At 40.9% G+C, this 14,694-nt stretch overlaps 1 long non-coding RNA gene across 4 annotated transcripts in view; it reads left to right on the plus strand.

Annotated features, from left to right (window-relative positions):
• LOC308059912 overlaps positions 1-14,694 on the plus strand; it is a 90,758-nt gene that overhangs the window by 64,523 nt on the left and 11,541 nt on the right. The gene's annotated exons all lie outside the window — the stretch shown is intronic.

Here is a 14,694-nt window from a genome sequence, read left to right on the forward strand (position 1 = left end):
TTTTACTTTATTGCTGTAATTTTTCGTTAGAAGCAGGGGGAAGAAATGAGGGGTGAAAGGCAGGAATGGCTATGAAAAAATGAGAAATGACTGGCAAAATGAGGTCTACTTTGCATGGAGGATTTCAGAACAGATAGTTCTGAAGAAATCATCATTGAATGTAGGATAAGGACCAATGGGTTTCACAGTGATTTTTAATTCCCATGAGAGGAATTTCCATTTAGGCTAAAGGCTGTTGTGCTCAAAAAGTACAGTTACTGATCTCAAGTGGGAGTGCTTATGGAGGGCTGCTGCCTAACCAGCTTGCATCTTGTGGAGTGATTACACCTGTCTAAATATGGGACTTGGCTCTCAACTTTACAGAATTATGCTTTATTCTTTTACAGCACATCCTATCCATTTTCTGAGATCTTTCTGAATCCTCATCCTAGTCTCAAAAATGTTTGCAAACATTTTCCAGTTTTACATGACCTGTTAATTCAATGAGGACATTCTATATTTCTTCATCTGAGTCATTAAAGAGAGCATTTAACAGGACCAGATGGCTTCTTGCAGCACCCAATCCAACACCTCCTTTCAGTTTGACACTAAACCATTGATAATTAGTCTTCAAATTAACTTCCCGATCCTTCACTTAGCCTATGCTGTACTCTCTCATCTTCAGCTGTAAACCAGGGATGACAGCACTCCTGTAACTCACAGGATTGCTCTGAGGATAAATCTAACTTGTTGTCAGATCTAATATGCTGTAGTGGGCTGAAACCCAGATTTTGTCCACCTTCCTATGATCCAGGCTGTTAGTGACATTTCCCATCATGTACAATGAAAAGCAACGTGTACATATGCTTATTCAGATCCCATATCTACATCTGGAAATGTTAATTGGAATTCTAACATTAATTTGAAATTCCTGGAATATGTCCAGACAGAATTTATTTTCTTTGTCAGGGGGAACAAGCTCCTTTTTGAGGGCCTAGGCAGGGGTGCTGATTCACCATATTTTCTTATGCCAAAACATAAGGAGCAGCAAATGAAACGAAGAAACAGAGAGCAAGGGGAACACAAAATGTCAACTTTCTGTCCTACTCTGTCCCAGATTTCAAAAATGTTGAGTACATATCTTCTGTTGGCTTACATGGGGCACTGAGTAGTTCAAATACAGATATGTCTGATTCTTTTTATCCTGACCACAATCTAGCCTTTGTTTTGGGGCTGTAGAATGAAACAATTGACTGTGCTGGATTAAGTATTCCAGTTTATACCATGGCCAAATTATGACATAGTAAACCCCTCAACAGTAAGGGCTATTGTTTAATTAAAGAATGTTAAGAGCATGAGGGCCTCATCAAAGAAAAACAGAGTCCTTGTTTCAAGACAAGGGACGAATAGGTTCATCCCAATTAGAAGTTGCCCTTAGGTCAGTTTATAGCCCCCCTCAGGGCACTGCACCCACAGATATGTCATTATTTATCTTGAGCACTACTACTGTTACATGTCTGCTAGAAAGTTATGCACACAAAGGTTGATTGCCAACTCATTCAAGATACGTCAGGCTTCCTGTTTGATGTGATCCAATGTTCAGAGACCACACGGGCTTTGCAGGAATCACAGAGAAGGAGCTTGCCTCTTCTTGCTCAAAGCTCAGATTTATCCATCCTTTTTTTAGAACTGTTGTTCCAAGCTACCACTCTGGTGAACAAAAAGGGACAAACATCTCCAAAGGACAATTGAGATCTTCAGACTGCTGAATTGCCTTTAGGCAATGCCACCTTCTTTCCATTGTCTAGAGAAGGAACACAGGGCAGCTCCATGCCCAATTTAGATTCCTTTGTTGAACACATTTTTTCAGTCCAGGTGAATATGAGACTATCCATACATGCTTTTCTAGGATAGTCAACAAATTCAAAAGCAGCCAGAAACCTCAGATGATGTGTCCTGTGTATACTAAAGTGGTGCCAAGATATTCCATATATCTTAAATAATGTTTTATATAAATTTATATCCTTTCTGTTGCTAAATCCAGCTGGTGGGAGAAGGAAAGCCCATTAGACCACTTTACATTCTAAACATTTAAATTTTACTGCTCACCAGACTGATACATTTTGATTTTACTGAGGATGTCAGTAAAACAATTACAGGATTTAAAAATACTGGTATTTGATAAATTTTAAGTGTATTTATGAAATTACCTTTACTGTCAGTGACTCCCGATTACATATTAAGACTTCATCAGAGGTTTTCCTAGGGTCCTCTTTGATTATTCAAAATGAAAATTTCCCATCGTTACTAGCTATTAAACCGAAGAGGCTGCACAGGAAGAGCACCAGCTGAACATACCACAACATGCATCCTCACCCCACAAAGCTATTATCCACTGGGACTACACGTAATGAAAGCCACATTACCATGTTGTCCACACACCACCATTGCAAAAATCTGGAAGGTCAAGTTAATCATGTGGTTCTGCTTCCTTTTCCATCTCAGTTTAATTTTCTCGTTCTGATTTTTGTTAACACAAGTCTCTATATTTCTAATTCTCCATATGTGAACAGTTGCTTTTCTGTGAAATAGATTTCTTTAGTGTAAATATTTGAAATAAGAACCTTTCCCTCCATATTTTTATATCAGGTTTTTAATTTAAAAATCAACTGTCAGATCTCATTACATTCATAATTTCCTAGTGTTTTTTCCTAACAGCAAAACAGTAGCTTAGAGTACTTGTTCTTTTTGCCTAATGATAAGTCATGGATTTTGCTTCTTGCCTAAAAGCATTTCGTTAATTGCCTTTCTGGTTCTTTTAATCTTTAAAAGATCTTCTGTCTCCTCCCTCTGTTTTCCTCTTTTTTTCTCTTCTTCTTTCTTTTTTTTTTTCTTTGTCTGTTTTATTCTTTTAATATCTTTGCTCTTTATCTCTTTTTCAGCTACTATGGCTTTGTTCACTTTATTTTTTTATCTCTGTTTTTTGCTGTCATTGCTGGAGTTGAATCAAAGAATATTCTGTCATAGTCTTGAAATCTTTTATTTTCATCTAGAAAATATATGAGTTAAAGTCAGTGGAACTTACTAAAAAAGAAAACAATGTAGTTTTATGGCTATGTGAAGCAAAGAGATTTCAGCAGTTACATTCAACTCGAGGCAGTGTTGCTAGCTTCAGACAGCTTATTCCAAAGTTTAATTTGATTTTATGATTTCTTCCTGGCATACTTAATGATGTCTGAAAGTAGGCAAGTGTGTGTATTGGTTTTTTGTTTGCTTTGGTGTTTGTTTTTTTTTTTTTTTTTTAATTGGGAAAATAGAATCACCAGGAGTTGACGATATTTCAAAATACCTTAAAGAGTGCTGGGATGAGGAGGGCGTTGATCCTCTTGGTTTGGAGTGAGCCTTTATTTCTGCTTGTGTGCTATACGCAAGTTTTGCTTTTCCTAGTGATTTGCTCAGAATACATAACGTCAGACTCCTGATAAATATTGCTCCCTCATGGAACCTCTGGCTGTTTTCTCGTTCTCACTTGCATTTTAGATGGCTCTTACATTACCTCCGAAATCCTGACACAGCTGCATTGTTTGATCTGGCTGCAACTCAGCTGAGTTTTCCTGTGAGCTGATGGAGAATCAGATTGCTGTGCGTGAACAGATGTGTCAAGCTGTTCAAAGACAGCATCTCTGGCGATGTAAATTCCTCTTTAGGCGCTGACTGTAGCGCTCGTTACCATAGTACTTGTGTCTCCAAAACATTAATAAAGTAGTCACAGCTCTGAGACAGAGAAATATCACCACTTCAGCTTTTGTGATGCAGGAAATGGAGCGACGTTAAGCTGGAGTCAGTGGAAGCCTGAAAAGAGTAGCCTGAGGTTTTTCTCAGGTTAAAGACTGAGGGAAGTCACCAGCGCAGCTCTGTTAAGTTCCCACTCTGAAATTTGTCCTGGAGGAAATTTCCACTATATGCTGGTTAAGCATAGAACCTAGCGAGACAATGTGAATAGATCAGCATCTTGCTGGTATCCTGAACACAGTAGAAGTCAGCAGAGAGAGTCAGTTTTCTTTTTTCAGAAGCCGAAGCCTACCTTCCCAGGGAACCCGATGCCCAGGAGCAGTTCTGGCTCTCAGCTCACTCTCCCCTGCCCCAGGAGAGCATCTCCACTTCGTATTTCATTACCTGCGAGGCTTGTGGTGGTTCTTTCCTCCCTCTCCCACGTGTTCAGACAGCCAAAGCCAGCAGGTGCCAAGGTCAGCCCCTCGAGGAACTTCTGGCATCCTCATCTTGGATTTTGCTGTTCAGAACGGCTTGCCAGTGCCGTGGGCTGGCACCCCAATGCTCTAGTTCATTCCATGCAAACAGCAACTATATTTACTCTTCTGATTTAGCTCAAACAAAAGGTGTCACTTATGCCACTTGATTTTAACCAGGAGTGCAGCTGATCTATGCTGAAAATGTTTGATGGCAGTCTTTAAAATCTTCCTGCATAATGCTATAGACAAGAGGTTACTTGTGTGAATACTAATGAAATTTAAATGTCATGAATACAAGGTCTCATTTAGAAATTGCTAAATGTTCAGAACAGTCCAGATCCTCAAAGCCATTTGAGTATGTAATTCCTTGAAACCAATAGCACCTATACAGCTAAATCCCTTTGGGACAGATGTAATCTGTGTCATTGCAGGATGCTGGAATGAATGGAGACTAGACAATTTGCTGTCAGGACTAAGAGGAAGCTTATGTTGCTATTGATCCACATGCCTTCCAGTTTTCCCAAGCATCATCTTTCTGTCAATTGCTCATGATTGCAAGTCTAAGCAGTACCAGCAAGTTTCCAGCCCTCACAAAAAACCCACCTAAAATAAATCTTGAAAATAATACCAGGGTTCTTAGAATATAGAGTACAGCTCCACAAAAAAGGGCCAACCACTTGCCCGACTTGTTAGTATTTCTATCTTTAGTGAAATAACACTCACTGACAACCGCTTGCTCTTTCAGTTCCTTTTAGGGTCTTTGCCATCTGGGATGTCTGACTGTTTCTCTAGAAGAAAACATTAACATCTGCTGGCATTGACCTTGACCTTCTTTACATTGTAATATTCTGGAAGCATTGCATTCTGCAAGCACTTTACACACCAAATTCAAGCAGTTGTACACTTAGGTTTCTTCTCTTAGGAAATCGTATTTTATGACTAGTCATGTCCTTAGGCTTCACTATCTAGCAGAATAAAAATAAATTATGTTTATGTCACCAAATCACAGATGTTTTTCAGGCTGTTCTGTGACTCCCTCGTGCATTGTATTTCATAGCTAGGTGTAACATGAAATGAAAAATAGGTATATAGGAGGTTTCTTATTTAAAATGCATACTAGGAGTGACTGTTCTTGCAGTGCTTCTTCGCAGCTTTTCCAGGATGCAGCATTGGGGTAAGCAGCCTCAGCAGGCAAAATCTGTTTATTTTTAATTTAGTTTTTATTGTACTAATCTGAAATACTGGGCACTCCATAAAGTTTCAGACAACAACATCAAGCACGTCATTGCTAAGCAAACATATAAATTAAACAAGCTTATAAATCTCCACGTCATACTCCACAGTCAGTTCGTTGGCAGATCAGCCCCCAAGCTGTTGGGCTAACTGCTTTACCTCTCCGTGTCTCGATGCATCATCAATGCATCAACGCATGCCTCATGCATCAAAGAGACCCTATCCAAGGATGGCTTTTCAGCTAGTATTAACTGGTGTCCATATTTGAAGCCATGAAAATACTATGCATCAGGATCTAGCTTTGTGGGTTTTTTTCCAAGCAAATATATATGCAGGCTAGAGGAAAGGGCAGAGGATGCCAGCTGAATAAAAATGGTTATTCTGAATACTGGCACTTTTCATAGTATCACCTCTATATTCCACAAAGGCAAACAAAGTATGACAGGGTGTAACGTTTGGATTAAAAACATATTTTGGCAAGTCCTGAATGAAATGTCATTATTTTAAAGATAATTTTAGTATTTTAGACATGTGATTCCAAAGTTTTTGCCATTTGAGGAAGATAATATCGTACAATGAAGGACTCTGAAATATACTAATAGGGTTCAGTATTACTTTGCAACTACTTATTTGTGCAAAACTGCCAAAAGAGAAACAATTTGCTGATGATCACTCCAGTGTATTCACTGCACCACAGGAGGTGACTCTCCTTCTAATGTCATTTTAGCCAGAACTTAAATTCCACTTCAATGTTTATTTGTAAACATCAAGATGATACGGAGCAGATCTTTTAGATGTTAATGTTCCTGAAACAATAGCTATCTGTGATTACAAGATTGAATTAACCTCATCATCTAACTCTGCTGAAATGTATGAATATATCTCCCTTAATAATAGCTTGTATCATTCATTTCCAGACATTGTATCTTTATTTCTGAGATAGGACAAACAGTCCTCTAAAACCTTTCCAACACACACACACACTTAAAGAAATCAAGAGAGAGGAGAAAGAAATAATTGTCTAAACAGTTGTCTTCCACTAATGTCTTACAGTTCACAGGAACAGGGAGTACTTGTTGCTTCGGCTAAAAAATATCTCTTGCTCTAAACTGACAGCTTGCATGATGTCTACATACACATGAACACTATTACATCATTTTCTCGACAAGTGGGGGTGATATCCATGCCATATCCAGGGAAAGGTGATTTTTCTTAAAATACAAACTCGAGGGAAAAAATGTTTTTTCCTGATTCATGCTTTCAAGTCTCATACTCATGAGCAGCTGCATGTTTGTGGTGATCCGACATCAGTCCAGCAGCCACGCATCACAACGTTTGTGTTGAAATATTAGATCCAGGTCCTTTTGCAATGCCATGAAGGACAAGTAACACCAACTGTCAAGCCTTTCTTGGGTCTCCTGAGTTTTTCTCACAATACGTAGGTTTCCAGTGTTCATTTTTGTACCTTTTTGGGTCTGGTAGTGATCAGTGTCTTCATCCTGTCTCACCTCTGTGAATCACCAGGCCACCACCATTCTTCATCTCCAGGTCTGGGTGTCTTGTGAAGCCAGAGGTAGATGTGCTGGTGTCTTGATGACCTGCTAATCTGTGTGCCCTTAACACTGCCCATTCTGAGAGCCCTGCCCCTGCTGTATGCTCCTGCCTGTGCCTCCACTCCTACTCGTCCCTGTGCGTTCTCCATTCACACCAGTAGTAGTCTTCCTACTACAGTGCTGTACACCCTGACTAACATGGATCTGTGTGATTAAATTGCACTGTCAGGTTACACTGACTATCAAAGAACCATGCTTTGCTTCCTGATTATCTTTCAGCTCTCCTGGTGTACTGCATTTCAATCCAATCCAACATGCAACCCAGAAGAAAATTTGACTTTTATGCATTTTTCTATTTGTTTAAAGCCATCAAATCTGTTTTAATTGTCCAGGTAAAGTTGATTTTAGTTGCCTTCAGCTATTAAGAATTAAATTTTTATCTAGTCTTTGTCAGCTGGATATGATGACTACAATGAACCACGTATTTGATCAGCTGCCCCATACTAAAATAGATATTTGAGGCAGAAGAAATCACCCTCTGATTAAAAGTATGTTTCCTTGTCACTGACAATAAGGAAAGTTAGACTTGGCTTCCTCCACTCAGTTGACTTTTGGTTGATTCAGGTTGTGTAAGAGGAATCCCACCTTTAACAGAAACACAATGGGAAATGCTTCGAGGTGCTCGGTGAACCATAAAGACCCATAGGATGCTCTTACTGTCCAGTACTTGTTAGATAGCCACTGCTGGTCTGAGAAGGTACAGAAAATCAAGGGAATTCAGGCATGTAAGGCTATAAATAAGCTGTTGAATAAATTCAAATAGTTTCAGACTTATAATGCTTGAAAATACTGATCTACAAAAATAAGATCCTTCCTGCCTTGTTCCTGCCGATGTAGCAGGATCTCAGAGAAGAGAGACAGCCTACTCTTCCTCAACACTGTGTACCTCCAAGGAATGGGACACTCAGCCAGAACCTACACCTGCCTTAGGAGTGAAACAAACCACTATCCCAGTGCTTAAACCTTTAGGAAGATCAAGGTTTGGGTCTGAGTTTTGTGCATCTGGATCAGATCAAAAAAGAAAGTTCAGCTGACTCGTTTTGTGGAGGGAACACAGGAAGTTGATTAATGAACCTATGATGACAATCCTGCTTATGTTTGGGGAGGAGGGGAACAAACCACTACTCTTTCCCCCCCTTTTTATCTTTCCTCAGATGCCCAGACCTTTTCCGTTAAAGCTATGTACTGTAATGGCTTACAGTATGCTTAGCATTGTTGAAGCACAGAACATCAGGAATGACACTGTTGGAATAGTCTCATTCCCTCACTTCTCTTAACATAACAGTGCTGTCAGCCCTTGGAAATCAAGAGTAAATTGGGTGTTAAATAAATGAAGTAAAACTGGGCAAATAAGTGTTAATATTGCACAATGTATGAACTGTTATTGCCAACAGGTGCTTAGGGATAGATGTCCTATGTGAAAAATATGCTGCAGATTGAGATATTTCCTTCCAGAACCATTGATATTTATGTTTCCTGATGGGATGGAAAGGAACCTCATGAAGGCTGTTGCTGCGTTGTCTGGGTGAATGGCAACAAGTCATTTACAACATTTATGGAAAAAGGACTCAGCCTCCCATTTAAAACTGCAAGGTAACACAAATACCATGGAAAAGCGGTCTCCAAAACAGAGGCAAACAACTTCTGCATTGGTCACCACTGACTTGAAAGCCATACAGAAGCAGCTGCTTCTGAATATCCTTTTAAGCCCATCGAGCCTTGATCCAGCTGTTAAAAGTAACAATGTTGTTCATTCTCCGTAATAATCGGATATAGCAGGGCAGTGCTGGAGGAGCAGTTGCATAAAAAAAGCTTTGGTTATATAACAGAAATGCACGGATGCACCCAAGTCACAGAGATGCCAGGCGGGTCTGTGCAGCAGCCCCTGAGCGCCCCTTCACAACTCATGCTGACAACAGCGTCTGCTGAAGGACTCTGGCACCCTTGCACCTTTGCAAACAGCTACAAAGCTCTGCCCGGATGTGGTGCTCTCTGCCCTTCTGCATAGGAGGATCATGGAAAGAGGCTGTGTGTCTGTACCTCCTTAGCTTTACATCATCTTACTGTTCTGGTGACACCAGCTTTGTAAAGCTATTTGGGACTTTGCAGTGGGGCACCTAAGTCTCTGCCATGTCTGCTGCAGTGGCCGGCAAGGAGGCAGGGTATAGAGCTGGGGCAGTCCCATCTCCTGATGTCACTGATGCATTTCACAGCAATCACCTCTCAGAGGTGTCTGGACCTCTGTAGCTGACTGCCAACAACCACCTTGAGATGATGCACCTCTTTCCTTTCTCCTGCCTGCCCAGGAACCAAATTGGCACCCATCTGGGATACATTCCTGAGGTCACATTTTCAGATCAAAAGATCAGAAACTCCCCAGCAGCAAAGCACTTAAGCATGAGTGCAAACTGGAATATTCAAGCGGCCTTTCTAGAAGTCAGTAGGACACATCACACTGTTAAGTGCTACTCTGGATTGGCCTCAGGCTGAGCTTGAACTTTGTTGATTTTCTTATCATAAGATTAACCAAGGATGAATGACAGTGGAAATGACTAAAACTTCCCTTTTGAAGAAGCTGATAATGAAGACAAGTAATTCCCCCAAGATTTACCAACAATAAGGTTGGAGAAACTGGTGTGGAAAAATAAAAAACCCATTTCCACAGAGATTTTATACCTATTTTTAACAGCAAACTTCAGCTGATATTTCTTTGTATGCTCAGAAACGCACTACGTGTTGCAGTTGAGGTTTGCAGGATGTAAAAATACAGAGGCAACTGGCAAAGTAATAACTGTCTTAATTAAGAGAAATTAATTCAGCTGATCTTAACTGAGCATGCACAGGCAAGGTGGGGTTTGTTCTATTATCATCTTATGCCAGGAAAACTCCAAAGAGTTGAGAGAGAAGAAACTTACCCACTGAAACACCTGATAAATGCATTACACCTCAGGGCATTTTTTGGTCTTTGAAGTCACATCAGCCCTGGTTTGTGCAAAACCCAGTAGAGGCTGGCATTGGCAGGCACTCAGTAAATGTGTTTCCCTCCTCAGAATAACTCTGCTTTTCCAGTGCTGCCCGTGACTGAACCCAGTTTGCTGCTCTGAAGAGTGAAACTGCTTCTGCAAGGACCCTTCTGGCAGATGGAGTGTGTAGAGTACATCCAGGCATTTTGGGTACTTACCCATACACCACAAGAATGTTGAAGATTTCCCAGTTTGCAAGGTACATGCCAGGTCCACACCCTCTGAACATCTTGAAGAAGAATTTTAAAGAAAAGAAGTTAATTTTCAAAGACTTCATATTAAGTCAAGCAGAAACCCTGAGGTTAAAGCTGCACTATTTGTTTATTTTCCTCAAAGGTGGCCCTTCTCTGGCCTTGTGGTACCCACCCACGGGCAGAGCCTGGAGGAGCGTTGCCAAACTCTGTGTTACTGAAGTGTAGTAGATAGAAATGCTGTGCCTGAAGGAATGGTCAATCTGAAGCAGGTGCCTTCAGGTGGGTGAGTGAAGCTGCTGCTTGTCATCTGAAGCCTTTGGAAGAAAGAACCACTGGAAGCTACTGAGCTCCAGGAAATAGCTAAGTGCAAGTAAGAAGGCATCCTAGGGTTAGCCAAAAATGCTTGGTAAGTCTCACCAGTACTTAGATGCAGCTGGCAGGTCCACCAATCATTTGTCTTCTCTTTTCAGCTGTTCATGAGGTGCTAGGCTCTGCCTGATGCTATGGCTTCAGTGAAACCTCTGAGAAAGCAAACTTACCTCAAATAACATCTCACGGGTTTTGATCTATCAAAATGATGAGAACTTAAATTGGCACACTTCACACAGTCCTGATATTTCTCTTCCTCCTGCCTGCAGTTTTCCATCATCTAGGGTGCCATTTGCTCAATCTATTATAACGCACTTTTGATTTCAGTTCCTCACTTTGTGACCTTAGTGCATTTTCTTCCTGCAAAGGATCACAATATAAATCACTAGATCAGTCTAGTATTTTTAAAAAGCCTCCCACACACAGGCGGGATATCGGCTGATGGTTCAACAGGTGATGGGCTGAAATAAGGGGGCATCTTTCCCTTTAATTGTTGTTGAAAACGAAAAAAGGAGCAAGAGAAATACTCAGTTTTCTGAGATAAGGATCTTGGCCTTTGGTTCACTAGAATCACCTAATAGGCTTGAGCATAAAAAGCTGGACAAAGCTAAAAGGATAAACAAACTGCTGAAAGACTCCAGAGTGACTTTCTCTTTCCAATCTGAAAACTGGATTAAATATGGTTCTCCTGTTATGTAAACAGACAGTGAGAAAAGGACCTAATGGTCTGTGAACCGAATGGAATGCAGAATCTCCTGGTTTCTAACTCTGTCTCTACCACACCTGTTTGCCCATGACTGCAGGGGTAAATGTTTAAAGGATCACAAACACAAAGGCCAGGAGGGACCATTAGAGTCATCTCACTGAAGCGTTGCAAAACTGATTATCAGGCATTTTTGCCCAGTAATTTTGCACTGAACTAGCTAGTTCTTTGAGCAAGGTGAGGGTCGTGAAGGACACACTTGTGGCAGGCATGGCCGGCAAGGGCACTGGGTGGATCATGTTTTCTTTCTCAAATTAGAGGCTAAAGATGCTCACATAAGCTTTGTGGAAGGCCACAGAGGCTTTCTCAGAAGCAATATGTAGACAGTGCTCCTGTCAGCAGAACCTGGTGTCTGTGTGAGAGGGGAACTCCCAGTTCCTGCCCAGCCCTCAGCAGGAACAGATTCATCATCTCTTAACAAGCTCATTCCTAACCATAGCGACTGCCAGGTCCACCCCTGGCCTGACCCAACTGCGTCATCCAGGACCTGCATGCATGCCATGTCCAGCTGTTTACCCTACAGCAACCCAACGAGATGTCAAGATCTGGCAAAAGATGTACGGTTCTTGCAGGCAGATTTTGTAGTAACTAATTATTTTACTGTAAGAGGTAGGGAAATCAAAGAGTCAACCTGATGATTCATGATTTCTTACGAATATTTTTTTTCAGTCTTCCTATTCCTTTGAATAAAAGTTAATAGATATCATGCTGCCAAAAAGGCAGGAAAATTAATTGGGATGATCTCAGAATGGAGTTGCAGAAATGATGTTTTGACTGACAAAAAGTAAAATTTTAAAACACTGTATGCACAGATGTTAAAGCATCTGAAGGAGCCGCCTGGCCATTTTTCCGGTGAGATTACGATGAATTTTTGTAATCTACAGCAGCTTTACGTAACATATTGTTCATTGTATGTAAACCCAAGGAAATCCCCCTCTTCTTCAAATAAGTATCACATATGCTCAAAAAATCACTGCTTGCCTACCACTTTACAGGAGTTGCTTTACTCCTTGAAACAGACAAAAACACAACAAAACCCCTCCAAACCTAAACCACACACAACTTCCTTCATAGACAAGTTCAAGCAGCCATTCAGAAATTAAAGCTGAAGAACAAAGAATGTATTTTTATTGTTTGTTTCTACCCTGTCCCTGCGTTTTCCTCTCATATTTTACACTCCCTCCTACCTGCAGCTTTCTTATCTGAAGCTCATTCTCTCTCTCTCTCTCTTCTGTTTGACCTGAGGTCAAATGTATCATTTATTTCCGTTATATCCTTCAGCATTTTGCATTTCCCTGTGAAGTCCTCAGCCTGCTTGCTCTTTACTAAAGATTAAAGAAGGTTGTTTTTCATGCTGTTTTGAGTAAGAAGAGTGTGAAAATCTGCAAATGCCTCTAGTACATTCTCATGCCAGTCTCACTATCTGCACCCTCTCCTCTTTGCTTCCAGGAGAAGAAACTGCCTCTGGAGTTTCTGCGGCATCGATCCTTTGTACATCAAGGGACATAAGCACTTTCGCAGAATTTATGGGCTGTGATGATGTCCCGGTGACCCCGAAAAAGTTACGATATACTCAGAGACAACGGGGCAAGAGGACAGATAACATACTTGAATTTCTTGAATCCTAGTCAGGCACCTTCTGACAGAGATGCTCAATTCAGAAGTAAACTTAGAGTTGACTGGTCTACAACTTCCATCCCAAGCTGAGCAGAAGGGAAAATCTGGCATGAATCTTGTGTCAGCTGCTCTCTGCAGGTCAGTACCTTCTGCATTTGCAATGTATAGGGAAAGAAACATGTGGACTCTAGCTGTCATAAAAAGTGTACATGGCTCTCAGGATGAAAAGGAGATATTTCTCAGATACTACCTTATACACTAATGCCAGTTTGTAGAAAATTAAAAGCAAATATCAATCCCAGCTAGCTACAGTGGTGATACTGGGAGCTCAAATGTATGCGCATGAGGAAAATATTTTAGAGAGGATTTCTGAGCTCTGCAGGGAGATGAAGTTGAAAGAGCAAATAATATTGTGTGGACTGTAGGGGAGAATTAAAAAGTAAAGTTAGGCGCGGAGATGGCAGGAGAAGAGAGTACCACAGATTAGTGTGTTGTCTGAAGAAGCATCCTACTTTGATTTGCTTTGGTCTGAATCTGCCAGCTGGTTTATTTGAAAGCCTCTAGTTGTTGACTGGCAGGGACTGGGAATAATTTTTCTCTCATCACCGACTCACTGGGACTTGTGATTACATAGATCTGTCATAGTTCCCTCTTAACTGTTTCTTCTTTACTTGCAGCTCGATTAGCACTAATCTCCTTAGCTGATGTCCATTTCCTCAAATCACATTTTCCTTCCCCTTGAACATTTTTCACTTCCTAGCAAAGTTTTGCAGTCTGCTCAGACATGCATGGTGGATCTGTGTTTTAACATAACGATGTTCTTTGATCTTGTTTACCTATTTTTTCTTTAATGATTCAACTTCTTCTTTTCTTTTTCTTGTTCTTTTCTTTTCTTTTGAGTATTTTTTTGGGGGGAAGGAGGGGAAGAAAGTGGTAGCTCCGCAACATTGAGCTGCTTTTTTCCACAAAATATCTAGGACCCAGGGCATGAGCAAGGGCCAGTAGGGAGAAAGAAATGCAGGAATGAGAATGCCTAGGGTGAGACACATGGATCAGACATGCTGATTGCCAAGGAGCCAGGGAAGGCACTAGGGGACAGGCAAGATGTCAAGTGATTAACCTGGATGGGAAAGAGGTTCCACTGAAACAGAAAAGACAGTGGACAGGACATCGCACCCAACTCACCCAGCCCGGGTGTCAGGAACAACTTGCTCTGTTCTCCCTCCTTTCCACCATTCTGTCTTTTTTTTCCAGGAACTCCTTTCCTCATCTCCACTTCTCTATCCCAAGCAAGCTAAAGAAGCATCATAGCCCATCGCTGATGGAGGGCTCATGGGAAGGGCTAATTGCTTTCTTTGCTTTGTTCAGATGTACAAACAGACCATTACTCAGAATCATTACCCAGTCATCATACATCATATATCATACAAACCAGTTCTCTTTTCTATGCACCAAATACGTCACAGGCACTGTATGTGTCACTAATTGCACAACAGGAGATGCGGGCCTGCTTTAGGAGCTAGTAATTTGTTTATATAAGATATGGGACTTTGGTCTTATATCGAATTTTGAAATGTTATCGAGGCAGTTAAATTTCTTATTTGTTTAAGAGGCAGCACAAGCCATACTTTCTGTCACTTTTAATGAACCCGT

The sequence above is a fragment of the Falco punctatus genome (assembly GCF_963210335.1).
Source record: "Falco punctatus genome assembly, chromosome: 3".
Taxonomy (NCBI): domain Eukaryota; kingdom Metazoa; phylum Chordata; class Aves; order Falconiformes; family Falconidae; genus Falco; species Falco punctatus.